General features: G+C 40.8%; 1 long non-coding RNA gene across 7 annotated transcripts in view; it reads left to right on the plus strand.

The window, feature by feature from the left end:
• Nucleotides 1–16923: 16923 nt before the first annotated feature.
• Nucleotides 16924–27827, plus strand: part of LOC103693959 (uncharacterized) — a 62391-nt gene continuing 51487 nt past the window's right edge. For 2 of the 7 annotated variants that reach the window (XR_596467.4, XR_005495143.2), the window contains exon 1: nt 16924–27531. This is a non-coding gene — a long non-coding RNA (uncharacterized LOC103693959). The remainder of the gene's footprint in view (nt 27532–27827) is intronic. The other 5 variants (XR_005495146.2, XR_005495148.2, XR_005495145.2 and 2 more) reach the window with 5 other exon arrangements.

The raw sequence follows: 27827 nt of genomic DNA on the forward strand, positions 1-27827 counted from the left end.
AACTTGTAACTCAAATGCTGCCTTTCTAAATCTAGAATTGAATAATCTAGTCTGTTAAGGATGTTTATACAAGGGTACTCTCATGCACTGTGTTAAAATTTAATTTGAACAATTATTTTTTAAGGAGTAGCCCAGGCTGACCTTGAACTGGAGATCCCTCTGCCTCAGCCTTCCAAGGGCTGGGGTTACAGGCATGTACCACCATGCCTCCTTTGTCTACTACTTTTGATACAGTAACTATTTAAAATAACAAATGTTCAGTGTTTCCCTCATAGGAGATAGTGAACCTGTGGGGTCTTCAAACACCAAGTAAAAGACACAGTAACTACCTCCCAAGGGACTCAGAAGGGCAGGCCATCCCTGTGAGTGTGAAGTAATGATGTCACAGGTGTTCAAGACGTCATGGAAAAGCACACCTGCCTGGAACAGACCCCAGTCCAAAGCTTTCCTGCTTAGCTTCCCAACTGGAATTTGGCAGCCAGCATCCTTCACTGTGCTGCTGACTCTCAGAGCTGTAACTAAATGCCTGTTACCAAATGGCTGTGGATCCTGACTTCTATGCCTCCCAATGCCCTCATGAGGATCACAAGATATCCCTGAAACACACATGTCAGGTAAGACACAGAACCGTAAGGTGCTAGTGTGTGCATTTGGGGATTAGAGCTCTCTTTGTTTCATTGTGTCAAGGGTGTTCTTACAGATATCTGGGATTCGAGCTAGTGGGCTATTGGCAACGACAGAAAGGTTTGAAAGGCTTAAAAGCAGGAGCCAGCCTTAAACTAGGATGTGAGGTAAGACAGGATCACACCCCAAACTCTGGACCAGCTAGCTTACTATATGCGACATTCAACAGAGATCCTGTCTTCCATAAGGTGGAACACACCTGAGGAGACCAACACTTGAGGGTGTCCCCTAACCTCCGCACTGACTGTGTTTCAAGGCACTTGCATGTCTTGACACACACCCACTCACAAATACAAATATTCACACCCAGACATACACAGACTTATTTGTTTTTGAAGCAAGAAGATAACATTTGTAAGAAGTACATGTAATTATTTTTTCCTCTACTTAATACTCAGGACGTGTGTATATATGGAGGACGTAGGGTTAACATGCTTCTTTTCTAACATTTAAAAAATATATTTATGTTTTTATTATGTGCCTGTGTGACTTTGTTTACTATGCACGTGCAGGTACTTCGAGTCCAGAAGAGGATGTTGGGTCACTGGAACTAGAATTATAGCTGGTTGTAAGCCGCCATGCCTTACTGGAAACTGAACCTGGGTCTTCTGAGAAAGTGGTAGGGATGTGAAGTGCTGAGTCATTTCTCTAGGCACAGTAAGAATTGTTTCTAACAGTTTTCCATAGAACATTTAAAAAACAGTCACTGGAAGTCATGTTAGTGTTAGCCTTGCCTAGAGTGCAGTCGCTACTCTACCCCCACCTTCAATTACTTTCCCAAGTCCAACTTTCATGGCTCACCCACTTTCAAATATGTTAGCGCTCATGTTCCTTGTTTTCTTTTTTCTTTTTTTCTGTAGATTTATTGCACGTATCTAACTGGATTATAAAGTCCCTGAGGTTGGGACCATTTTCTAATCATATTCCTTCACAGATGCAAACAGGGTGTTTGGCTCTGTGTTGATATTATTAATGTGAACTATTCATTTGGGCTAGGGATGTAGCTCAGTGGGACAGCACTTGTCCAAGATGGATGAGGTCTTGGACTTGTTCCAGGGCACTATAAACAGACCACAAGCAGCCAACATCTTAATGTTATTGAGATCACTAACTCTAACAGCCATCGCCTTTTGCAGATCTATTGGACAACTACAGAGCATCATTCACAAAGGAACTACATCTTAAGGAAGAAGATGCCAAATGGATTCGTATGACTTCCGAGATACCTATGGCTGTGCGCTAAGTCACCATACCATGGTCACAAAGGTGAGGTTGTTGGGGTCGTACCATCCCGTACGTACAACCTGATATGACTAAAGCAAAATTACACCTGAGCCCTCAACCACGAGTCTCCAATTTCCACCCAGCTGTGTGTACTCTCCTCCTTAGGTGCCCTGCCTACCCTTGGATCACTGACTGATACTGATTGATTGATTGATTGATTGATTGATTGATTCATTCATTCATTCCTTTCTTTCTCTCTCTGTGTGGAATCCTCTTTCTTTCTAATTTCTCCCATTTTCAAATAAAGTAATTCAGTATTTTTTTTCTTTTTTGGAGCTGAGGACCGAACCCAGGGCCTTGAGCTTGCTAGGCAAGCGCTCTACCACTGAGCTAAATCCCCAACCCCAGTAATTCAGTATCTTAATGTCCAGCATGGACTTCCTCCCTACATTTCTGAACGGACATCTTCATTTCTTCAAAACTGTTCTTCCAAGTTAACCTTATGTTTTCCCCATAAGCACCACATCTTCTTTCCATGTCACTGATGATTCTATTGATGACCTCATTGTCAAAGCCTGGACGAGAACACCTTTTTCTCTCTCCCATACCCCATGGACTCCATTACCAGGCTGTGTTCATTAACCTCCTGATTCTCTCCTGAATGTGCATGCTTACCTCCGACTCTGTCCCAGTTATGTCCACCCAGAATACTGTTTAGTCTCACCTGTATTATTTCAATTGTCTCTTCCTGGTTTTCCTGCCTCTGGGGCCTATTTGTTTTAGTTTAGCTTGGTTTTTCAAGAGACAGAGTCTCTCTACATAGCCCTAGCTGCCCTTTGTAGACCAGGCTGTCCTTGAACTCTTAGAGATCAACCTTCCTCTGCCGCCAGAATGCTGAGATTAAAGGTGTGTGCCACCATGCCTGGCTTGCCTCTGCTTTTATTATATCTAGGGGCATCTTTCTAAAAGGTAAATATGATAGGCTTATATTTGATGATGCTCAACCAAGCCCCTTTTTATTTCCCTCCAAGTACACAGCAGTCATACGCTAGTGGAGTTTTTCACTAGGTTTGAAACCCAAGTCTTCCCAGTGGTTAAAGACAGGTCATTAGATTTAATTATTTTATGACTTGTCAATCCCTCTCTCCAGTGGCTTGCTTTAATTCTCTACCTGTTTCCCAGGCCTGGCTTTCTGGTGATCCAACCAACCCGAAGCTTTGCTCAGGTTCATTGATGCTTTAAGAACATTTTAAAAGACAGTAGAAAGAACCAGATAGAGCTTTCTGTTCTCCCCATCACAGTGCATTTCTCACTCATGATTCTTCAGGATACTGACTCCAAATTGAAGGCGGGCGTGTGCGGGTCAGAATGCCCTTGGCATAGATACTCAAGGGGAAGGAGAAAGGAAAGCCTAGGGGGCTGCCTAAGACATCGGTCTCAGCCTGTAGACTGCAGCCCTCTTGTGGCGGCATATCAGATATTTACATTATGATTCATAACAGTAGCATAATTACACTTATGAAGTAGCGGTGAAAATAATTTTCTGGGGGAGAGACAGCACAACATGAAGACATGTATTAAAGGGTCACAGCCTTTAAGTTGAAAGCCATTGGGCTGAGGGAGGTTGGGTGTGTCAGCACTCTTTACCAAACGGGAACCGAGGAGAAAGATCAACCAGGAGGAGTGCCTAGACCATCCAATCAGAGCTGGACGTGCCTAATTTCAGGAGGTGGCTTCAGCTAAGGGATCTAAGAGAGGATCTGAAGTTCCCCTAAGAAAGAGTGACTATTTGAGAGAGGAAGGAGACCAAGAAGGGGAGATAGAGCAGGGAGGGGGAAGGGTGTGCCAATGAACCTGTCACTTTGTATGCTAATTTAGACAGTGTGGGTAAATCGTGAGCTTTTCTGTAATTGGCATCACCATACATTCTGTCAGAGCAACAAAAATAGAATAAGGATAAGTTTAATTTTTTAAAATGTAGCATCTACTCACTTTTACCAAGAATAGGAAAGGCAGAACTTTAATTTTTCATTAGCATATGTTAATCACATACAGTAGGTTTTATTATGCTTTCAGACATGCATGTAATATATTTGATCATACATAGACCCCATTAGCCTCCCACTGACTCCTTTTCTCTTCCCAGCTGGTGCTCTGTTTCTACTTTCAGAATTTTTTTTATGTTTTTAAGGCAATACCATATCCTTGGGATTTTTTGTCTGTATTACAGTCATGATATGTATATTATTATTATATTATATCTAGGAATATAATTTTATCCTGGAATGTTTTAGTCTTGCCCTTAAACTATGAACCACTTGGATCACTTTCCACTGAGCTCCGGTTGCTCTGACATGCTCGAAAGCACGAGTAGAAATGCACATGCGCAGGTAGCAGGGGGAGGGGCCAGGGACTGCTCGAGGTGGACGTAAATTTCCAGAACACCCATTGTGGTACCGTGCTTCACCGAGACCAAAGTTTCTATTACAGACTGGCAATTGGTTTTTTTACCCGCTACCTGAAAATTACAGGTAAGCAGACCAGAAAACAAGGATGAGCCATCTCTCTGTCAATCAAAGATGATCAAAGTATGTCTGTCTCTTTGATCAGTTTTACGTATTTTAGAGCAAAACTGGAACCACAGTGTCCAAACTCTCCGGACATCCTTGTCTCCCCCACACTCACTTTCACATTTCCTGGGATTGATTGCAAGTGTTCTTTTTGCCACAGGATTCCCAGTGGCTGCCTAACTATACCGTTCTCGACCACCTTCCTTCCAGGTCTCAGTCCTGGGTATTTCTTCAAGCATCTCCTGATGTTGAAGTTTTCTTCAACAAACATTGCTGGAGAAATAAGAACGTGCTCTAGATTTGGAATTGCTATGTAAAATGTTGTCCATATGCAGAAGACTTTTAAACATGTTGTCGAAGCACCCAGAATAATTAGTTGTGTTCACCTATATTCTTGTCAATGATTAACATTTTCCACCAGACCATAAGATCATTTTCATATTGGTATTTTACCAAATGTACCCATCCACTTACCATTGGCATTTGGAAGCTAAGCTGTTGTATACTGTGAAAATTTACTTTAAATGTTGACTATTTACCCATGAAGATACCCTATCTCTTACTAAATTTTGATTAAACTAGGACTATAACAAAATATTTAATTTTGTACTTCTAAAAGTACCATGGGAAACTAAACTGAACCAAGAATTTCTGGATATAGGTATTTTGTGACAAATTAATTTTTCTTACATACTTTTTTATTGTTTTGGTCCAAGCAGCCAGAAACAGCATATTCAAACTTAAAATTGTTTATACATTTTCATTCTCAAAGGCTCAAACACAACACAAAGTGTGATTTGGTACCCAGTTTGTCGGGAAGGCATTAACAACGCTTTCATCCTGTCTGTGTGGCTTGAGTGAGGGTCTCTCTAGTTCCCATGAAGACGCAGCCTCTCCTGGAAACTGCTTTTCATTTGAGCCCTGAATGAAACACTGCAGACCACTTGACAGTGTTCACCTCTGTCAGTTACATTCAATTCCCAGGATGCAACAGGATTTTCAGTCTTTTTTTTTTTTTTTCTAATTTGTTCATAATGAAGAAACTCAAGGGTACTTAAGCTGAGGAGAGCTTTTTATTTGACATTTTCTTTCACAGTGATGATTGGGCTGCAATGTGTTTAGCATGTACCGGCATATAAATGTACCTCTTTGCGAAAAGGTGGTTGTCAGGGGAAAAAAAAGAGAGAGAACTGCTCCGTCTTCTACCACGAAGACCAGCTGCTCTGGTTCACAGGCTAATCATAAAGATTCTGTCCCCTGCAGAAAGCTATTCTTGGTTTATTAACAGACAACAGAAAATGAAAGCCCTACAGGAGGACATTAAAACATGGCTCTCAGAGTTTTGAGCGCAGCCTTGTAATGGGGTGCACTTTTACTGAACCAGAAATTGTTAGTAATAAAAGAATATTGGGGGGAAATGTTTAGATTTCTAAAGAAGTCTAGAACTTAAAGGAGCAGTCTGGCTCTGCTGTTAAAGGTTAATAGCTGAGACCATATCATCAGCTACAATAAAATGGAAGGCTTAGTTATCTTGCTCCCAATAAACTGCTACAATTTTGAACTCATGAAAGACGGAGACCATGCTTGTTTTTTCCTGTAATTTAAAATAACAGTTAGATGAATTTCTTGGGAATAAACAGATGACTGCATTGTGAAAATCTTGTAAATATTTCTCTTTTTAAGTCATTGAAAAGAACGGATCACTTATTTCGACTGCCTTTTTGACACAGGCCCATCTTCCCTGTAGACGCAGGAAATAAATATTATTGTTCTTGATAACAATGCTGATGTTGTTTCAGACTGTTCATCGTGTGTGTGCATATGGCATTGGCCGTCCCTTACAGCAGGCTGAACTTGCAGCTCCCATCTGTCCAAATCATTCCAGACTGCCCCCAAGATCTTTCAAGACCAAGGTGAATTAGGAATGAACAGAACCTGGTCTCAAGCTTGTCGTCAGTTCTGACCTGTGACTGTCCACTTAGCGGCCTGTTTCTGCCAGGCTTTAACTGCATGATAGTCTTCTTCATATTGGACTCTTTTGAGCTATGAGCAATCACTGAGATCTGCAGATGAGAATCTCACTCATTCTTGCTTGAGTCCGGAGACGGTCCTCACTCTGGCTGCCAGAGGCTCCAAGGACATGAAATGTTGCTTAGTTGATTGTCCTCAGGAAACAGTGGGGGTTTGTTTTCTTGAAGCTTGGATGGTCCCTGAAAGAGATAGATGCGTGTTGATGTAGGGGGCAACAGTTCCAAGGACTCCACCTTGACATCACAAGGAAATGTTCCCCTCCCGTTTCTGAAGTCTCTCTTCTGACACAATAAATTGAAAAAACCTGCTTCCCTGTGGTGGGCATATAGTGTCTCCGAGTTTGATTAATACCCAGAAATCACTCCTTCACTGCTACAGCAGAAGTAATAGGATGGGTTCCAGATGTTTCTATGGATCTGTCAATCCCAGACATAATATATTACATCAGAGAAAACAGGATGGAACTGAATATTCTTCCTTCCTCCTCTCCTCTCCTCTCCTCTCCTCTCCTCTCCTCTCCTCTCCTCTCCTCTCCTCTCCTCTCTTCTCCTCTCCCCCTCCTCTCCCTCTCTCTCCTCTTTCCTCCCCTCATCTCTCCCACTCTCTTTTTGTCTTCTCTCCCTCATTTTTCTTCCCTTCCAGGTTAATCAGACATCACATTTTATGGAGTAAGTCACCTCACAGTTTTATAACTACAACTGGCTTTCAAAGCAGGAGGGTTTTGACAGGGTAGAAGTATTTCAGCTGACACATACTTGGGCCATGCTAGAAATGGGAACCCTGACAGTGGCAGAGGGGTAAGATTGGGAGCATCCTAATGAGTTTTCCTTGGCTCAGGTTGCTTTTAGTAAGTCCACTTGAAATGTCCACATGACATTGGTCAGACCCAGTTTCAGTATAAGTCTGTGGACTGTGTCAACACCATGGTCTTTTGCTCTTCTGGACTTTGAAATGCCTTGGTGTTACTTGTCATATATCAGAATGTTTGTGTCCAGGATACTTGAGAATTCAAGAGGAAATCTTTTCTTCTCCTCTTTGGTACCATTTTCCCCCTTAAGTCATGTCTGGCCTTTTCTTATGCTTCCTTTCAGGAATACAGAGTTAGTTCTGAGCAATATAAGTTCATCACAGTAGGGAAGGCATAGTGGAAGGATCGAGAGGCAACTGGTCAACCTGAATCCACAGCCAAGAAGCAGAGAGGGTAACCTCCTCTTCACAGATTAGAGATAATGTTGGATAAAAGGAATTCATCATCTGACTTCAAAGAAATCCTAAGGTTGTGGACAGCATTTGGTCCTACTAGTGTGAAACCGAGAAAAGGATAATAGCAGGCTATGAATCTCAATCTGCCGAGTGTGTATCTGTGTGTATGGTGTGTTTGTGTGCATGTGTATGTGTATGTGTATGGTGTGTATGTGCCTGTGTATATAGTATGTGTATTTCTGTCTATGTTTCTGCTGTAGCATGTTGACTGACAGTTAAGCATTCCTATGTGGCTGGTTTCTGGCTCTCCTCAGACACTACTCAGTGCTATGGATCTGGGTAGACAGTAGCTATGGGATCTGTCTGTTTGAGGCCTACACTACACTGGCTGGGGGTGTCCATGTACCACTGGATTCTACAGAACTCCTTATGGTGTGTGGGAAGAATATAGGTGGAGGAAGAATAGACTGATGAACTTACTATGGCCATGAAGTTTATAAAAACCCTTTTCTGATGGCAAAAACCTGTCTCATTACACTCAAGTTTATGCCCCGCCCCCCAAAATGCTTAAATTGATCATTAAAGGTGACATAGAGACCTGAGAGAGAATTGGTTGCATTCTAGAGCAAAACACTAATTTCCTACTCAGTGGGCTTTCACATAGCTACAGGAATCTTGGACATGACTAGAGATTCATTATGTCCATGTTTGAGTGAGCCCTATGGAGGAATTGGGGCTCAGGGAAGAAGGGAGGAGCATAGAGAATTCTCTTTCCACTAACCATTCTATGTACATGATTTCATCCCTCAAAGATCATGGTTGATGGGGACTAGAAAATAAATGGACACTTTGGGTTTTCTTTTTGCACAGCCTTGCAGTGTTGGGGAAGAATTGAGTAACTCTTTGGTCCACTCCCCTGGTCCACTCTCCCTTCCAGAGGATGAAATGCATGGGCACTTCCCACCGAGAGCTCCATCCTGGCTAAGACTTTGAATCATTTTGAATAACTCTGGGCACACTCTGGTAGTTGGCAATATCTCTTTTTCCAATTAAGGACATTTGAGCTCAGAAGTCGGCTGTGATGGTTTGTATATGATTGGCATTATTAGAAGGTGAGGCCCTGTTGGAGTAGGTGTGTGGGTGTGGGCTATAAGACCCTCACCCTAGCTGCCTGGAAGTGAGTATTCTGCTAGCAGCCTTTAGATGAAGATGTAGAATTCTGCATCATGCCTGCCTGGATGTTGCCATGCTCTCACCTTGATGATAATGGACTGAACTCTGAACTTGTAAGTCAGCCCCAATTAATTGTTGTCCTTATAAGACTTGCCTTGGTCATAGTGTCTGTTCACAGCAGTAAAACCCTAAGACAAAGCCCCGATATCATTTGACTAGAACAACAGACAGGGATCAAACACGTCATCTTACCCCAAAGCCTATGTGTCTGTGATATCACGATACAGTGCAGCAGAAAGCCTCCCCATTCCATTTTATTTATCCTACTGACTAGGAAATAGAGATCCTTCCACCATCTATGGCATACACTATGCTAAAGTGAGGGCCCAATAGAATTTCTTCACAGACCAGTACCCTCCATGTTGCTTCCCAAAGACAGACTTTTGGGCCAAACAAACTCCACAGAGCATGCTGAGCATGATTCTATGATTCCAAGTCATCAAGAAGATGCTTTCAAATAACATTTGCCAGTTTTTGCCTGATTATAGAAAAATACCCAATCTTAGAGAGGAAAGAGCCATAAGTAAATATAAGGGAAAAATGAAAACCCCCAGAAGGCTGATGTTATGATGCAGATACTTTCAATCTTATGATTGTATATATCCATGTTTTTTAAACAAAATCAAGTTATCATAAGACACATATGTAACATTACGTATATATACTTTATATATGACAGATATACTTAAAAATTTTTTGCATTATCTCTGGCCATGTGGTCAAGTGTGATAACTTGATGGTCATCTCTTCTTACATCACCATATCCCCACAGGAAGGATTTTGTTCCTCCCCGTGTTCAGGGTTCTGCTTAAGTGGGGCTATCATGCTGTTCATTTTGAGTTTGGTCTTGGCATGTGGTACAGAACCATCTCTGACCTCAGAGACTTGTCTCCTTTGTCAACTTGTTACCAGGAGTTTGCCATGAGGCCACAGGGGTGGGACAGCTTTCCGGCCTTGTGAGCCTTTTGCTCACCACTTCTTAAAGTCTGGAAGGGCTGTTAGATATTGACCTGCATGTATCATCTTTCTGTAATGGTTGAGCTCTTCTTGGAGTTTCCACCGTTATGGTCAAATAGGTGAGATAACACACTATTTCTGACCAGTAAGTATGGGGCATCATCAGCTTTTCATAGACAGTGGTATCTACCGGGATCTTAGCCAGGATTTATTATTCTCAGAAGAAAGATGAGGCACTGCTAGAAGCATGATTTTTCTCATAAATTTTAAAGGTATTTAGCTGTTTTAATTGCATTTTATCATAGTAAATATACATATATGTGTATGTATATGCATATATACACAAGTATTATATACACATGTAATATATATATACATATACATACATATATATTACAGTTGCTACTCTCAATCACCTGAGTATGTACAGTAACAATTCATCTGTAGTTAGATAACCATCTACCACACTCATTTTCAGAATGCTTTATCTCACAGAACTGAAAATCTATGTATTAAACAGCAATTCACCATTCTCTCTCCATAGCACATGCAATTCTGCTTTTTGTCTCTAGATTTACATGCATGACTGGGATTCTAGGGTGTCATTCTGTGAGCAGCTAATTTCACGTAACACAGTGCTCCTCCATGTCATAGCCTGTGTCCGACACCTTCCTTTGTGAAGGATGTGTCATATTCTGTCACATATGTGTACTTCACTTTGCTGTCTTAGTTACCGGGGTTGCTTCCATTCCTGCTGTCTTGAGTGAAGGTCCTGAGTGTGGGTACACACATGTCTCTGCACAACTCTACTTCCAATTCTTTGGATTTTATAACAGAAGTGAGATCGTTAAATCATATGCTACTCCCAATTTTACTTGAGGAGCAGCCATACCGGTTTCTTCATTGACTAAACCCATTTTGCATTCTCGCCAAAGCACACACGAAGATTCCAGTTTTTCCATATCCCTCTCAAATCTTATTTTCTGTTTTAATGAGAGTAGACACTCATGTGGGGTGCAGGGAATATATCACCATCATTTCTAATGTTCTTTCTTTTACAGGGCTAGAGATCAAAACTAGGGCCTTGTGTATGGTAGGCAAGCATGCTTCCATCGAACTGTGTCCTCAGTTCTTGTTATAGTTTTGGCTTGTGTGTCCTAGTGATTAGTGCCATTGAACATCTTTTCATGTGCTTAGTGGCCATTTGCTTCTCTTTTTGAAAATAATGGGTTCTCATGCATCCCAGATTGGTCTTAAACTCCCTAGATTGATAACCAAGGCTGACTTGTTAGACCATCTGGTCCTCGCAAATTCTTTGATTACAAGTAGGGGCCACCCCATCCAGTTTATGCGTTATTGGGGATGGGGCTCGGGGCTCTGTGTATGCTAGGCAAGCACTCTACCACCTGAACTATGTGCCCAGTACCACATTTGTACATTTTTTTGAGGAAAAAGACCTACCCAAGTCTTTTACTCACTTGTGGTTGTTTGAATAGGTTCACCCCCATAGACTCATATGTTTGAATGCTTGTCCCATGAGGAATGGCACTACTAAGAGTTGTGGCCTTGTTGGAGGAAGTGGGGTTGATCTTTGAGATCTCTATGCTCAAGCTCTACCCGGTGTGTATACCTGCAGAGCTAGTCTCTTCCTGGCTGCTCTTCCATCAAGATTTAAAACTCTCAGCTCTTTTTCCAGCACCGCATCTGCCTGGACATTGCAATGCTTCCCACCATGGCAATAAGGGACTGAACCTCTGAGACTGTAAGCCAGCCCTAAATAAATGTCCTTTATAAGAGTTACCTTGGTCAGGGTGTTTCTTCACAGCAATAAGGCCCTAAGACATCACTTTATAATCAGGTTGGTTTTGATTGCTGAAGGCCTTTCTGCAACATCTGTTTATTGCTTTGCCATCAGAAGCTATCCCAGGAGCCATTTTGGATTCCAAGTCTTGCCTAAGGCCAGCAGTGCATCATAGAACCATGAAAGATACTGATTTAATTAGACTTAATTAAGCTGTTTTATATTTTTCTAATTAGCTTCCACAAATTGTCAAACTCAAGAGAATGCATAATTTTCTGATTTCTCAGTACCAAATGAAGAATTCAACTCATTTATGTTTCTTCTCTACCATTATCTAGTTGAGCAATTATCCTTGTCTGTGAAATTCCAGTTTGTAGCTTCCTAAGTCATAGAATATTGTATATCTTTTTGACATGTTAAAGTGTAAGTCTCATCGGCATTTACTTACTTAGCATGCTTTGTGATTTGGTACTAGATAAATTAGCTTTAATGACAATAGATAATTTTTGTTTGTTTGTTTTTTAACCAGACACTGATACAAGACATGGCACTATAATTCTCTCTATAATCTGCTGCAACCTAGCATTAGATAAAGTTGTAAGGATATAAAAAAAAAAAAAACACTTCCTGGGAAAGACTGTTTTCTGATGTCTTCATAAATAAGAGTAACTTGGCTGCAGATAAAATTTATTACAACACAAGTGAACTATCCCAAACTTCTAATATCCTTATTTTTCAGCCATTCTGGAACAGGGAGAGTGAGGCAGAATGAATGATCCTGGTTCATCCTGAGCGTTGTTTACGCAGGGACATCTCTTTCCGTGACTAAAGAAACCAAGAATTACTGTCTTTCTTAGATGAATTTTACAATATTTTTTAACATTTTTTAAAAAAGTAATATAAATTTTACTTAAAAAGTTATAAGAACATGTTAATATAAAGAAGACCCATGTGGTCTTACCCAGATTCACCTGCAGCTCAGGAAATATCCCGTGCTCTTCTCTCCCCCTCTGTCTCTCCCGTCTTCCCCACTCCGTTCTCATGCACATGGTTCTTTGAGACAATGAAAGTAAGCAATACACATCATGACCCTTTATCTAAAAACATGGCAGTGTGTGTTGTCTAAGACTAGGGGGTTTATTTCCAACTTCTGTTAAATTTAACACTGGAGAGTGTTTTTCTTCCTTTCTTTTTAAGATTGATTTACTTTACTTTATAAGAGACATGACTCTTATAAAGGACATCTATTAGGGGCTGGCTTACAGTCTCAGAGGTTCAGTCCCTTATTGTTATGTGGGAAGCATGGCAGCCCACAGGCAGATGTGGTGCTGGAGATGGAGCTGATAGTTTTTTTTTCTTTATTAACTTGAGTATTTCTTATTTACATTTCGATTGTTATTCCCTTTCCCGGTTTCCGGGCCAACATACCCTAACCCCTTCCTCTCCCCTTCTAGATGAGTGTTCCCCTCCCCATCCTCCCCCCATTACCGCCCTCCATCCAACAATCACGTTCACTGGGGGTTCAGTCTTAGCAGGACCCAGGGCTTCCCCTTCCAATGGTGCTCTTACTAGGCAATTCAATGCTACCTATGAGGTTGGAGCCCAGGGTCAGTCCATGTATAGTCTTTGTGTAGTGGCTTAGTCCCTGGAAGCTCTGGTTGGTTGGCATTGTTGTTCATATGGGGTCTCGAGCACCTTCAAGCTCTTCCAGTTCTTTCTCTGATTCCTTCAATGGGAGTCCCATTCTCAGTTCAGTGGTTTGCTGCTGGCATTCGCCTATGTATTTGCTGTATTCTGGCTGTGTCTCTCAGGAGCGATCTATATCCGGTTCCTGTTGGCCTGCACCTCTTTGCTTCATCCATCTTGTCTAATTGGGTGGCTGTATATGTATGGGCCACATGTGGGGCAGACTCTGAATGGGTGTTCCTTCTGCCTCTGTCTTAATCTTTGCCTCTCTATTCCCTGCCAAGGGTATTCTTGTTCCCCTTTTAAAGAAGGAGTGAAGTGTTTGCATTTTGGTCATTCTTCTTGAGTTTCATGTGTTCCGTGTATCTAGGGTAATTCAAGCATTTGGGCTAATAGCCACTTATCAATGAATGCATACCATGTGTGTTTTTCTGTGATTGGGTTACCTCACTCAGGATGATATTTTCCAGTTCCCTCCATTTGCCTATGAATTTCATAAAGTCATTGTTTTTGATATCTGAGTAATATTCCATTGTGTAGATGTACCACCTTTTCTGTATCCATTCCTCTGTTGAAGGGCATCTGGGTTCTTTCGAGCTTCTGGCTATTATAAATAAGGCTGCTATGAACATAGTGGAGCACGTGTCTTTTTTATATGTTGGGGCATCTTTTGGGTATATGCCCAAGAGAGGTATAGCTGGATCATCAGGCAGTTCAATGTCCAATTTTCTGAGGAACCTCCAGACTGATTTCCAGAATGGTTGTACCAGTCTGCAATCCCACCAACAATGGAGGAGTGTTCCTCTTTCTCCACATCCTCGCCAGCATCTGCTGTCACCTGAGTTTTTGATCTTAGCCATTCTCACTGGTGTGAGGTGAAATCTCAGGGTTGTTTTGATTTGCATTTCCCTTATGACTAAAGATGTCGAACATTTCTTTAGGTGTTTCTCAGCCATTCTACATTCCTCATCTGTGAATTCTTTGTTTAGCTCTGAACCCCATTTTTAATAGGGTTATTTGTCTCCCTGCAGTCTAACTTCTTGAGTTCTTTGTATATTTTGGATATAAGGCCTCTATCTGTTGTAGGATTGGTAAAGATCTTTTCCCAATCTGTTGGTTGCCGTTTTGTCCTAACCACAGTGTCCTTTGCCTTACAGAAGCTTTGCAGTTTTATGAGATCCCATTTGTCGATTCTTGATCTTAGAGCATAAGCCATTGGTGTTTTGTTCAGGAAATTTTCTCCAGTGCCCATGTGTTCGAGATGCTTCCCCATTTTCTCTTCTATTAGTTTAAGTGTATCTGGTGTGATGTGGAGGTCCTTGATCCACTTGGACTTAAGCTTTGTACAGGGTGATAAGCATGGATCGATCTGCATTCTTCTACATGTTGACCTCCAGTTGAACCAGCACCATTTGCTGAAAAGGAGCTGATAGTTTTAAATCTCATATTTACAGTACTCTGTAGCTGTCTTCAGACACACCAAAAGTGAGCATAAGATTCCATTACAGATGGTTGTGAGCCACCATGTGGGTGCTGGGAACTGAACTCAGGACCTCTGGAAGAACAGTCAGTGCTCTTAACTTCTGAGCCATCTCTCTAGCCTGAAAGGGTTTTTCAATCCAACATAACCATTCATTTCCCAATGTTGCCAGTTGACCCAACAATTCTAACATATTTTCCCTCTATCACAGTGTCCACTCCAGGGTCACATAATATGTTTTGTTCTCTATCTCTTAACAGTCATTCTTTCAGTAATATTCCAATATTTTCTGATCTTGTTATCTTTACTGACATCAATATATTTTAAAGAGCACAGACCCCCTCCTTTCTCTCTTAAATAAGCATTTATCTTTTCTTTAATAGTTAGATATGTCAGATGGTTAAATACAAGTTACATGTTCTTAAATGGATTGCCATATCCATGATGTGTGCCTTTTAACAAGTGTCTCCCTACAGGCATGTGATGTCTGGCCCTCGTAGATTCTAGGGTTTTTCAATGACCATTAACCAGTACTATCCTAGTGGATAATTTTGCTGTAAGTATGTTTCCAGAATAAATAGTTTAAAAGTATTAATGGTGAATTGAAGGAAACTGTTTAGATATTTATATTTTCCTCTAACGTCTTCCAAAACATTTATATTCATTTGCTTCGTACCAGTGACATATGAAAGTGTCTGCATCTTCATAGACTGGGCATGTAGAATACATATTTTCACATGATTAGGGTGTTGTAAATCTTTTTTGAATTGCTTGTTCATGCCTTTTGCATATTCTTATTTATGATTTTTGTCTCTCCCCCAGGTTACAAAGGTTCTTTGTTGTTTGTTTGCTTGTTTGTTTTGCTAAAAAAATTGTAGCGTGTATTGCACTATTTTCCCCAGTGTGTCATTGATATTTCTTCTGAGTTTTTTCTATCCAAAATGCTTATTAAAATTATTTTAAATGAGTTTGTTATTTTAAATGAGTTTGTCAGTCTTTCTTCAGATACATGTGTGCATTTAATCACAGAACAGTTTACCCAATATCCAAGATACAAAACAATTCACCCACACCTCACCTAAAGTGGAATTTTGTTTTTATTAATCTCTTAATCTTTGGTATACTTGGCTTTAATTATTTTAATAATCTTAAAAAATGTATGCATGCATGCCTGCTTCTTTTGTATGTGCAGTGTGCACAGTGACTAAAAAGACCAGCAGAGGGCACAAGACTCCCTGGATCTCGAATTGCAGGCAATTGTGAGCTGCGGGATGTGGGTGCTGGAAATCAGACTCTGTTCCTCCACAAGTGCAGCAAACACACTGAACTGCTAAACCGTCACTCCAACCCTTGTCTTATTTTTATTCACAATATGTGGAAGTCAGTCTCTTCGCTGTTTTGAGTCACTGTATTTTAGTACCTTGTTCATACATCCTAGAAAATTTGGGAATCTTTTTCAGTAGGTAAGTTAAGCCAAAATCAGCCTTTTTGAAGTTTGATCTCAATTCTGACATGTTATCTTTTTTTTTTTTTTATTAACTTGAGTATTTCTTATATACATTTCGAGTGTTATTCCCTTTCCCGGTATCCGGGCAAACATCCCCCTCCCCCCTCCCCTTCCTTATGGGTGTTCCCCTCCCAACCCTCCCCCCATTGCCGCCCTCCCCCCAACAGTCTAGTTCACTGGGGGTTCAGTCTTAGCAGGACCCAGGGCTTCCCCTTCCACTGGTGCTCTTACTAGGATATTCATTGCTGCCTATGAGGTCAGAGTCCAGGATCAGTCCATGTATAGTCTTTAGGTAGTGGCTTAGTCCCTGGAAGCTCTGGTTGCTTGGCATTGTTGTACATATGGGGTCTCGAGCCCCTTCAAGCTCTTCCAGTTCTTTCTCTGATTCCTTCAACGGGGGTCCTATTCTCAGTTCAGTGGTTTGCTGCTGGCATTCGCCTCTGTATTTGCTGTATTCTGGCTGTGTCTCTCAGGAGCGATCTACATCCGGCTCCTGTCGGTCTGCACTTCTTTGCTTCATCCATCTTGTCTAATTGGGTGGCTGTATATGTATGGGCCACATGTGGGGCAGGCTCTGAATGGGTGTTCCTTCAGTCTCTGTTTTAATCTTTGCCTCTCTCTTCCCTGCCAAGGGTATTCTTGTTCCCCTTTTAAAGAAGGAGTGAAGCATTCACATTTTGATCATCCGTCTTGAGTTTCATTTGTTCTAGGCATCTAGGGTAATTCAAGCATTTGGGCTAATAGCCACTTATCAATGAGTGCATACCATGTATGTCTTTCTGTGATTGGGTTAGCTCACTCAGGATGATGTTTTCCATTTCCAACCATTTGCCTACGAATTTCATAAAGTCGTTGTTTTTGATAGCTGAGTAATATTCCATTGTGTAGATGTACCACATTTTCTGTATCCATTCCTCTGTTGAAGGGCATCTGGGTTCTTTCCAGCTTCTGGCTATTATAAATAAGGCTGCAATGAACATAGTGGAGCACGTGTCTTTTTTATATGTTGGGGCATCTTTTGGGCTGACATGTTATCTTATAATGTTATATTTTATGTGCTTTTTGCTTTTGATTCATTCATGTGGGGGAATTTTAGGATTGTTCAGCTTTTGACTCAAGTGTTCACTTTTCCTTGTTACTGTGCATAGGAACTTTACAACTGTTTATTTTTTTATTTATTTGTTTACAACAAATGGCATCCTTAAACTTTCATTTTATCCCACTTTGCCATTTTCATCACTATTTTCAACACATTATTTGTTGTTTTATTCTTTTTACTTTATCAGGATGTATACTTTCTATACTCTACCCTTTTATCTACGTTGTCAGGCTCCCTTATCCTCAGGTCTAGGTTAACTATGAAAATCTCACCTGGATCCCTTTCCCATACGGTTCCTTGTCAGCTTTTGGTTGGGGCACACCCCTCTTTTGCTAGCCAGGAAGAAACCCGTGTATAGCAGTTCCTAAACTCTGGCATCTTTAAGTCACTTTTTTCTCTCTTTACCCCAGGGAACTTTCTTTTCTGGGTTTCCTGAAAATACTGCTACTTTGATGCCATTTTTTTCTGTGCTGTGTTTGAAGTTTGGTACTATTTTGTTGTTACTGTTGTCTTGTTTTGTTTTTGCATTTGACCTTATTTTACCCCCCACCTCACTCCCTTGAAAGCCCTAAGAACATTTTCTTTATCTTTATGAACTAATGATCTTACTAGACCATCTTTTGGACTCCATAATTTAGGCAATCTTTTCTTACCACCTACTAGGTTCTTTATTGTATAAATCCAATTGTTCTTTTTGTATCTGGACATTATTATTAGATGATCATTTCAATGATGAATTCTATCTCATTGTTTCTCTTTTCTTTGTTAGGGGTATGGTAGCATCTGTTTTCATCTGTCTTCCACATCATTTTTATAGAGACTCCTATTTTCTTTTTGATTTTTAACTATGTAGTTATCTCTGTTATAGGCTGACTTACAGCTAGACCATATGGCATTTCTGTTTCTAGGTTTTGAAGAACTCCCTGTTAGGGTTTGAAAATTGCTAGACCACAGACTCAAAGAGTATGCAAGAACAAAGAGCATTTATTCTGCAGAAATAACCAGCATGCTAGGGTCACCACCACTTCAAAATGGGGATGCAAAGATTTTAACTCTCCATGAACCTGTAAGATAGTAACAAATGAGGAATGTTTAGCCATAATTACGCCTCGTGGATATGCATGTGGACATTCTCTGTAATAAGCCACGAATTCAATTTGTGACCCAAATTTATGTGCAAACTCGTAGTGAACTTTTTACAGGCGATCACACTCTGAAAAATCATGCCAGTGTTGAGAACAAAGAGTAGAAACAGGCCTCCCTTCCCTTTTCTTCCCAAAATTCCAACTTAGAGCCATGCAATTTCTGCTGAGAAAGAGAGCAAAAGCCACTTTACCTAATCTCTCCCTGTTTAACTCTGAGGTGCTAAACTGAAGACTGCAGCTTCTTGCCTCAGAGCAACCCAGACAGGCAGATCAGTTAAGGAAGCAAAGTACCTTACATTTAGGATGGGTAGCAAATGGTTATGGTGTAGTTTCTGAGTGCAGACAAAATGGGATGAAAATGACCCTTCATCCCATACTGATTGTCACAGCAACTGTACTAATTCATATCTTTAACATTTATAAATCTTCCCCTTGTCCCATATTCTCCATAGCAGTTGGTAAGTTTTATTTTCTTAAAAGCTGAATTCTGTCTGATCAAGAATCTTGGTGTAATTAAAATCATATTTCTATGTTATTTATTTATTTGTATGTGTGGGGGGAGGTGGGCTTAAAGCATGGAATGGTGGTCAGAGAACAATTTGGGAGAAGTCTTTCCTTTCTTCCTACCATGTGGGTCCCACGTAGCAGACTGAGGTCATCTAGGCCAGCAGCAAATGCTTCTATCCATTGACCTATCTCACTGCTCTTGGTGTAGTTTTGACTTGCATTTCCTTGTTAGCTAAAAGTGTCAAACACCTTCCATGTCTCAATATACCATTTGTTTTCTGTTGGAAAGTAGTCTGCAAATTCATTTGCCCATTTACCAATTTCATCATCTGCTCTTTTGTTGTTTAAGTTTAAGGTCTTTATATATTCTGGATACTAATGCCCTGTCAAATGAATACCTTTAAAGTTGTTCTCACATTCTGTAGATGGACTGACTCTTAACTGGTTCTTGTGCTGTGCATGAGCTTCAAAATTCAATGCATTCACCCTCTGCAGTTCTTGACCTACTAGAGTCCTATTCAGAAACATGTTGCCCATGCCTGTACCTTGAAGTGTTTTTCTCTGGCAATTCTAGAGCTTGAAGTGTTACATTCGGGCATTTGGCCCATTTTGGATCTTATTTTATTCTTCTATGTGTGAATCCCCACCTTTCTCAGTGCTCTTTTCTCTGTTGGATATTTTTGGCACAGTTGTCAAGAATCAGATGGCTGTGGCTGTGTGAGTTTATAACAGAGTCTTCAATTTCATTTGGCTTATATATGGCATTTCTATACTAGGACCATTGGTGTTTTTGTTACTATGGTTTTGTAGTGAAGTTTGAAATAAAGTGTTGCAACAGTTCTAGCATTCTGTTTTGCCCAGGGTTCCAGTCACTATTTTTGGTCTTTTATGCTTTTATATGAAATTAAGATATGCTTCCTAATCCTATGAAGAGCATCGCAGCTTTAGTGAGACAGACATACATTGTTGGAAACATGTAAATTCCCAAAACAGACTCAAAAAGAAATTAAAGCTGTGGGTGGGCAGATCTGCAACAAGAGAGTGAATTGTCTAGAAAGAAAAGTTCAGGCCAGCTGACTTCTCAGATTTTTATAAACAGGTCAAGAAAAATTACATAGGTTTCTCAAAAGTCTTCCAAAGTATTGCAGAAAAGGGGCAATGGTCGAATTCACTCTATCAGAACTCCAGTTCCTTGATAAACAATCCAAGGAGGGCACACAGGCCTTAATCCAATCCATAACACTACAAAGAAAAACAAAACAAAACAAGCAACACTCAAAACACAAGGAAAGGGAACAAACTTAACATAATATGTGACATTTGTAAGAGTTCGCAAGTAATGTCATGTTCATTGATGAAATATTGAAAACTTTTATCAGGAAACAAAGACAGAGCTCTTTCATTTCTTCCATTTAACATTGTCTCCAAAGTTCTGGCCAGAGCCATGAGAGGTGTGGAGAACAAAGGTCACATGCACTGAAGAAAGAGAAATCATCCATTAGCAGATTGCATAACCTCTCACACTCCCACACCACTACAATTACAAAGCAAAGATACAGAAAACAAGATAAAAATCAATCATATGTCCATACACCAGACATGAACAATCTGGATGTTAAGGAACAATTTCACCCATAATAACAACAAGTATAGAATAAAATACTTAAGAATGAGTTTAACTAAGGATGTAGAAGATTTGTGTGCGTGTGTGCACGAATGACAGACACACACACACACACACACACACACACACACACACACACACACACACACACTGTTGAAATAAATCATAGAAGACCCAAATGACCACTTAGATGTGCGCCAGAAACCTCATATTGCTGAAGATGGGAGTGTTGCGCAATGGGGCCTCAGGATTCAAGTCAATTCCTAGCAAAATCCAAATGATATTTTCTTCCTAGAAATAGAGAAGTTGATCACAAAATTTAAAGTGGATTGCAAAAGATCATGCACAGCCAAAGAATAATTTGGAATTTTCACATCCAGGGTTCAAAAGTTAAATATATATACATATATATATATAATTTTTATTATTAGTTTTATATCTAGATGGGTGTTTTGCCTGCACGCATGTCTGTCCATGACATGTGTGTAGTACCCTCTGAGGAATGAGGAGGGCATTGGGTCATATGAAACTGTACAGATGACTTTCAGCTGCCATGTGGGTGCTAGGACTCAAACCCAGGCCCTCTGGAAGAGCAGCCAGTGCTCTTAACTGCTGATCCACCTCTCTAGACTGCAAGTCTAATTTTAAATATTAGTAGGTCTTTATGTTTAATGTAGCTTAAGTTGTTTTATGCCATTATAAACTGATGCAATACAAGAACAGTATTTTTTAACTTGTTAAGATTTTTCTTTACTGCCTAAAATGTAATTTTTTTTTTGAAGAACGTTCTAAGAGATGCTGAAAATAATTCATATGCCATGACTATGTGGAATATTCCGTTAAATCCATTTGATCTATGGCTCAACTTAATTTTGAAGTTTCATTGCTAATCTTTATTGTTTAGCCTATTTATCTATCGACAAGACTTGTATATATAAGTTATCATTATTATTGTATCTGGACCTATCTGTCCCTTTATGTTCTTAGGATTTGTTTTATGAAATTGGGTATGCAAAAAGTTGATGTGTATATTTTTATAATCATATCTTCTCAGTGGATTGCTTCCTTTCTTTGTACACAGTGGGCTTTTTATCTTGTTTTATTTTTATTTTTTAACTCCATCTATCTATCTATCTATCTATCTATCTATCTATCTATTCACTTTACATCCAGACTGTAACTTCTCCCTTCTCCTCTCCTCTCCTTCCTCTCCTGCCCTTACAAACCATTCTCCCCATTACCCTCTTCCCTTCTCCTTACTGAAGGGGTAACCCCCTTTGGGTACTACTCTGTCTGGAACATCTAGTCCCAGCAGGACTAAGCATGTCTTTTCCCACTGAGCCCCAGCCGGGCAGTCCAATGAGGGGAAGGGTTTCCAATCTCAGGCAACCAAGTCAGAGACAGCTCCCACCCATCCAATTGTAGAATGTAATTGTAACAATTGGTATTGTATCCTTTAAATGGTTAAAGTTGGGGAGTGACACCTGGTGAGGGGATTACCCTTCAGTGAAGACCACAGATCCAAGAGTTTAGGAGTAGCGCAGACTGTGTTTCTTGGTTTAAGAACAAAAGCCATGAAGTTGGTTGGCTAGGGAATCGGGGATGGATTTAGAAGGAGCTGGGTGGGTGAATATGATCCATGTACTTGTACGAAGTCCTCAAAGAACTAATAAAAATGAGAAAGTTGTGGATTGTGTTTTGCACTTTGCCACAGTTTAAAACAAGGTCAGCAACAGTCGCATGTGTAACTTCTTGTGGGCAGTCTGTTACTGGGGCTTGTAACCATTATGATGGCAGGTTTTTTGCTGTTATTTCCACTAACTCAAGGTATCAATTGTTCTATTGCACTAAAGATCCTAGTGTGCCCTTGTTCCCAAGAAACTTTTCCTTTTAATTGTATATGAGTATATTGACACTGACCAGAAAGGGCATCAGATCCCATTACAGATGGTTGTGAGCCACCTTGTGGGTGCTGGGAATTGAACTCAGGTCCTCTGGAAGAGCAGCCAGAGGTCTTAACCACTGAGCCATCTCTCTAGCCCTGCCAGGGAACTTTTTTTAAAAAATTTATTTATTTTTATTGGACATTTTATGTATTTGCATTTCTTTTTTATTGGATATATTTCTTTATTTACATTTCAAATGTAAATATGCCTTTCCCGGTTTCCTGTCCATAAGCCCCTATCTCTTCTCCCTCCCCGATAAGGGTATTCCCCCATCCATCCCCCCTTACTGCTGCCCCTCCCACATTCCTCTGCACTAGGGGGTCCAACCTTGGCAGGACCAAGGGATTCCCCTTCCACTGGCATATGCAGTTGGAGCCTGGGTCAGTCCATGTATTGTCTTTGGGTAGTGGTTTAGTCCCTGGAAGCTCTGGTTGGTTGGCATTGTTGTTCTTATGGGGTTGCAAGCCAGGGAACCTTTTAGTTTGCTCTCAATTCTGCTGAATCTGAACTAGTGTTTCTGCAGCTCCTCTGTGAGGGAACTTCACTATTTCCTGGCATTTCACTTTTCCTTTCAGTGTTGCATATCTTCAAGTAACTTCAGGCTCTTAAAACATCTACAGTCCCCCCTCCCAACTTTCCATTTGCCTAATTCCAGTCTAAAATGCTGTCCTTTTCTTGGCTTTCTAGGCTGCCAGGGTAGCTTTGGTTTCTGATGCTCTGTGTGTTACTTAAGTTTCATCTCAAGATATTATTAAATTCTCATTATTTCTGGTATTCCGAGGGCTTCTGTGATGCGTTTAGATGCTTCTCCTTTATTAATTTGCTCGCATGTATTTTGGTATGTGCTCTTTAGTTGGGGACATTTTTATTTTCCAGTTCAAAAATGTTCACATATTTTTATCCTTCAGGGTTTGAATTTAAATCCCCCACCCCCCATGACTCATGCCTTGGTATCATTTTTTGGAGAGCTGTATTGATTTTGATCAGTGTCTTGGTTAGGGTCTCTATTACTGAGAAGAGCACAGCGACTCTAACTAAGGAAAACATTTCTTCTTAGGGCTGGCTTACAGTTCAAAGGCTTACTCAACTATCATCACGGCAGGAAGCACGGCGGCACACAGGGGACATGGCACTGGAGAAGGATCTCAGAGTTCTACATTTGGATTGATAGGCAGCAGGAAAGGAGTCAGACACTGGGCCTGGCTTGAGCATTTGCAACCTCAAGGTCTACCCTCACTGACATACTTCCTCCAGTGTGGGATGATGTCTCAGGTGAGGCAGGTACAAGACAGAAGGAGGGGTGTCATTGGATGAGAAGGAAGGATGGGCGGGAGAAAAGTTTGAAGGAGGAGGAGGAGACTGGATGGTACTGGGCTTTGTATGTTTAAGTGGGCAATTGTATCTTATCAATTGGATCTAAGATTATTGTGCTGTGTGTTCTTTCATGTGAGGGTTTGAGTGTAGGAAAGTGTGCGGCGGCTAGAGACACTGGGCCACCGCGGCGAAGTTGGGATGTGTTTCTGCCAAGATATCTAGCAGATATCTTGGGACACTGCAGTACAGGACCTAGTGGGGCAAAAGACAACAGTACTTTTTTTTTAATTTTTTATATTTTTATAACAATAGATGGTGCCCAAAGTGGCCACACCTCTTAAAAGTGACACTCCCTGGTGACCAAGCATTAAAATCCCTATTGTGACCATTCAAACCACCATCAATGGGGCTAGCTGGAGGAGAGAGGTGGTAGGAAGATAGTTACACCTGAACCTGTCTACTGCAGCTTCTTCCTCTTCCTGGCTGTAACGGGAAATGCTTTGTCCTGCTGATTCGTCTCTACCATGATGGATAGACATTGATGACACCATGATCTAAATATAATAGTTCTTCTCTTTAAGTTGTTTACACAAGAAATATTGGTTACAGCAATGCAAAGAAGAAATATGTCATCTCTGAATATTTATTATTTTCTCTTCTCCAAACTTCTATTTGATCTCATGGACTGTTTCTCCTTTAGTGTTTTTCATTGTCTCTCCCATGCCATCTCTTTTTTTATCATTAGATGATTTCTTCAACCGATTCTTCAAATTATTCTGTTGAGAGTTTTTGTCTTGACTCTCATTTTGGAATATTACCAGCCTATATCCTCTCCCAGGCTAGGCACATACTGTGCCACTGAATCAGACCCTTAGCCCTTGACTTCCATGTTTTAAATTTTTGAGTGCTTATTTCTTGTTTCCTACTGATTGACTAATGTTTCCATTCATTTTGCAAATGTGATGCTTTCTGTTTCTGGGGGCCTAACAGGCTTGAGCTTCGGTTCCTCCCTTAATTCTTCCTTCTGGGATTACCTTGTGTGCTTGCTCTTAAGAAACTCCCTTTTTGCCTTTTCAGAATATTCATTCATCTTAAAGATACCAAGTAGATTGCAACATTTGTATACTTGAAGAGATTTTGTTTAAGGTGATCAGACAGGGAAGTAATGTTGATGTTGAGAGCCCACAAAAACCCAGAACATACAGATCTTTTGAAGGAAGGGTGGATATTTTATTTGTAATAAGAGAAACTGACTGGCCATCTTTGGAAATATTAATGCTTTAGGTATCACCTTTGTATGCACTAGGCCGTACTGCTATGTGACTTTTTTTTTCAGGAATCCAGCTGTGTGCACTCTCGGGTTTTGCTTTATGAACATACCCACCTGTCCTTTGGTCCCAGGTCCCTCAGGCGTCTGTGTGATGCCTCTTTCTCTGTCTCAGTCTTCCATCATCCTTATGATTAGAATGCTATTTCAAAGGGGACACTTTTACTGGACCTCTCAATACAGTAATTTTTCTCAGCAGTAAAACAATGATTTCTAAATGTGTTTATAGTATTTAAGGTTTATTCTAAATTCTCCCACACTTATGAATTGACTTTATATTACAGGTTCTCAGCAGATATCCTCAGACTTCTGAAGATACCAGAAGTATCTGCTCCATGATCTGCTAGAGGCATTTGAAAAGGCATTGGCCAGTGTTAAATATGGCTTCCCTGTCCCCACACCTGGGTCACCCTATGCAGGGTGCTCATAGGAAAGTGACTTGAGAGCAAGTCAGTACCTGTAATGTGGGATCCTTGTAACTCACAGCTCAGGCTGTGTTCAAAATGACTCAGTTTCTCTTTCTTTGACACTTTAAAAGCTATGTCCTTTCTCTGTTTCAAATCCTACAAGTTATTTGTTATATTCAAGATGTTGCTGGTCTGAGCATTCACTGCCCATCATTTTGACATTCTTTTTGAACTTTTCCAAAACGAATTTTGACCACACCACTGATTTCATATTTAGGTTACATCACTCCAAATTTGGTGTAAACCCATGCATACATTTTCTTCAATGCAGATGTGATCATGTAATATTCTTTTATTTCTCATTATATTGACAAATATCATTTATAAAGTAAAATGATATAATACAGACTTAAATTAAGCATATTTGTTTGTGATATAATCTATTCAGAATAAAAATAAGCAGCACATAGAAAGGTCTTGCTACATAACCACTGACCTGGAATTTGTATTAATTGTTTGAACTTCACACAACTCTGTGGGATATCTACAGCCCCTGCTTTTTCTGTACAGACGAGGAAAACAAGACCCGGGTACTAAACCAGACTGCTTTAGATCGGGTGGATACTTTTACATAAAGCTATTTTCTTACAGAAAATTTTCAGAAAATACTTGGTCTGGAGGAGAAAAAATAAACATTGGGATTCTGAAGGTTGGGGACAAGAAAATGAAGCAATCAGGAGATGACGGATAGTTTTGGGGGGATTTGTAAAAGCTTTGAAGGATGTACAAGAAAACATCAGATCAGAGTATGCCAAGAGCCCCGGCTTTCCTCCAGTAAGAAGATCCGCCCCTTCCCCACAAGCGTGCTACAATCTCTTCCCTTCCAAAATTTGACGACACTTTCTGATGTACAGTACTATGAAAATAATTTTACACTTGAATCCATTCGTTTAGTCATTTAGGCAACAACCATTGACTGACTGTTGAGGCAGAATCTTACTGTGCGGCCCTGATTGTGTCTCCAACTCAAAATCCTGCCCTAGCCAGCTGTGCACCAGCATGCCCCCATTCTAGCAAATGGATATGGAGTAGCAACTGCATGACAAACTCGAGTCTAGGCAGAGTCAATACTTCAGTAAATAAAACGTTCCCACCCCAACGACTTGGTCTGAAGCAGGGAGGTGGTGAGGGCAGCCATAGCAAAAAGCTTTATCAATGGAGTGCACGCTCTACAGGGGGAAGAAATGCATATCTATAAGGGTCCATGAATGCCAAAGAATGATATCCCAGACTCAAATAGCGCATAAATGCAAAGAGTGTTTTATTCTTTGGAAATCCAACACGACGGAGATTCTGAAGTGAGCTCACAGGCTCAATTTAAAACACATTAGGGGAATTCCAGGGAGGGGTAGGTGACCTCTGTCTTAATCTGTTGGCTCTGTCTCTAGAGACTTTCCAGTATCTTTGCTAGGGTGTAGGGGAAACTGTTGCTGGGAAGTCTGGAAACTGTTGCTGGGGAAGTCTGGAAACTGTTGCTGGGGAAGTCTGGAAACTGTTGCTGGGGAAGTCTGGAAACTGTTGCTGGGGAAATCTGGAAACTGTTGCTGGGGAAGTCTGGAAACTGCCACTGACCCACTATTGTACTTGCCTCAGGCCAGGTGGCAGGGCAGCTTCTGAGGCCTGGAGTTGCCTAGACTTGCCTACTTCTGGGAAACAGATTTAAGCCGTGTCTCTTGAACAACTGCCAATTTGAAGCCTACCGTGGAGTCAGCCTGTCTCAAACCAAGTAAGAGAACTTGGGGCTTTCAGAGCAGAGATGGCAACAGGTGGCTGCTTCTAATGTGGTGGCCAAGGTCATCCTGTGGAGGTTAGATTTAAACCAGGACTTGAAGGAGGCAGGGACTTCACCCTACTTTGGTGTCAAGGAAGGGCAAGGACAAAGGAGAATTTGCTGGGCATTTAGGAATAGCATCTAGGAGGCCTGAGTGACCAAGCGGGAGAGGGTGGGTGAACCTAAGAGGGACAATGGAGCTGAAAGGTGCTGGGCTTTTTGAATCAATGTTGCCACTAAGCAGAGTGGAG

Source organism: Rattus norvegicus, chromosome 16 (assembly GCF_036323735.1).
Source record: "Rattus norvegicus strain BN/NHsdMcwi chromosome 16, GRCr8, whole genome shotgun sequence".
Classification (NCBI taxonomy): Eukaryota; Metazoa; Chordata; class Mammalia; order Rodentia; family Muridae; genus Rattus; species Rattus norvegicus.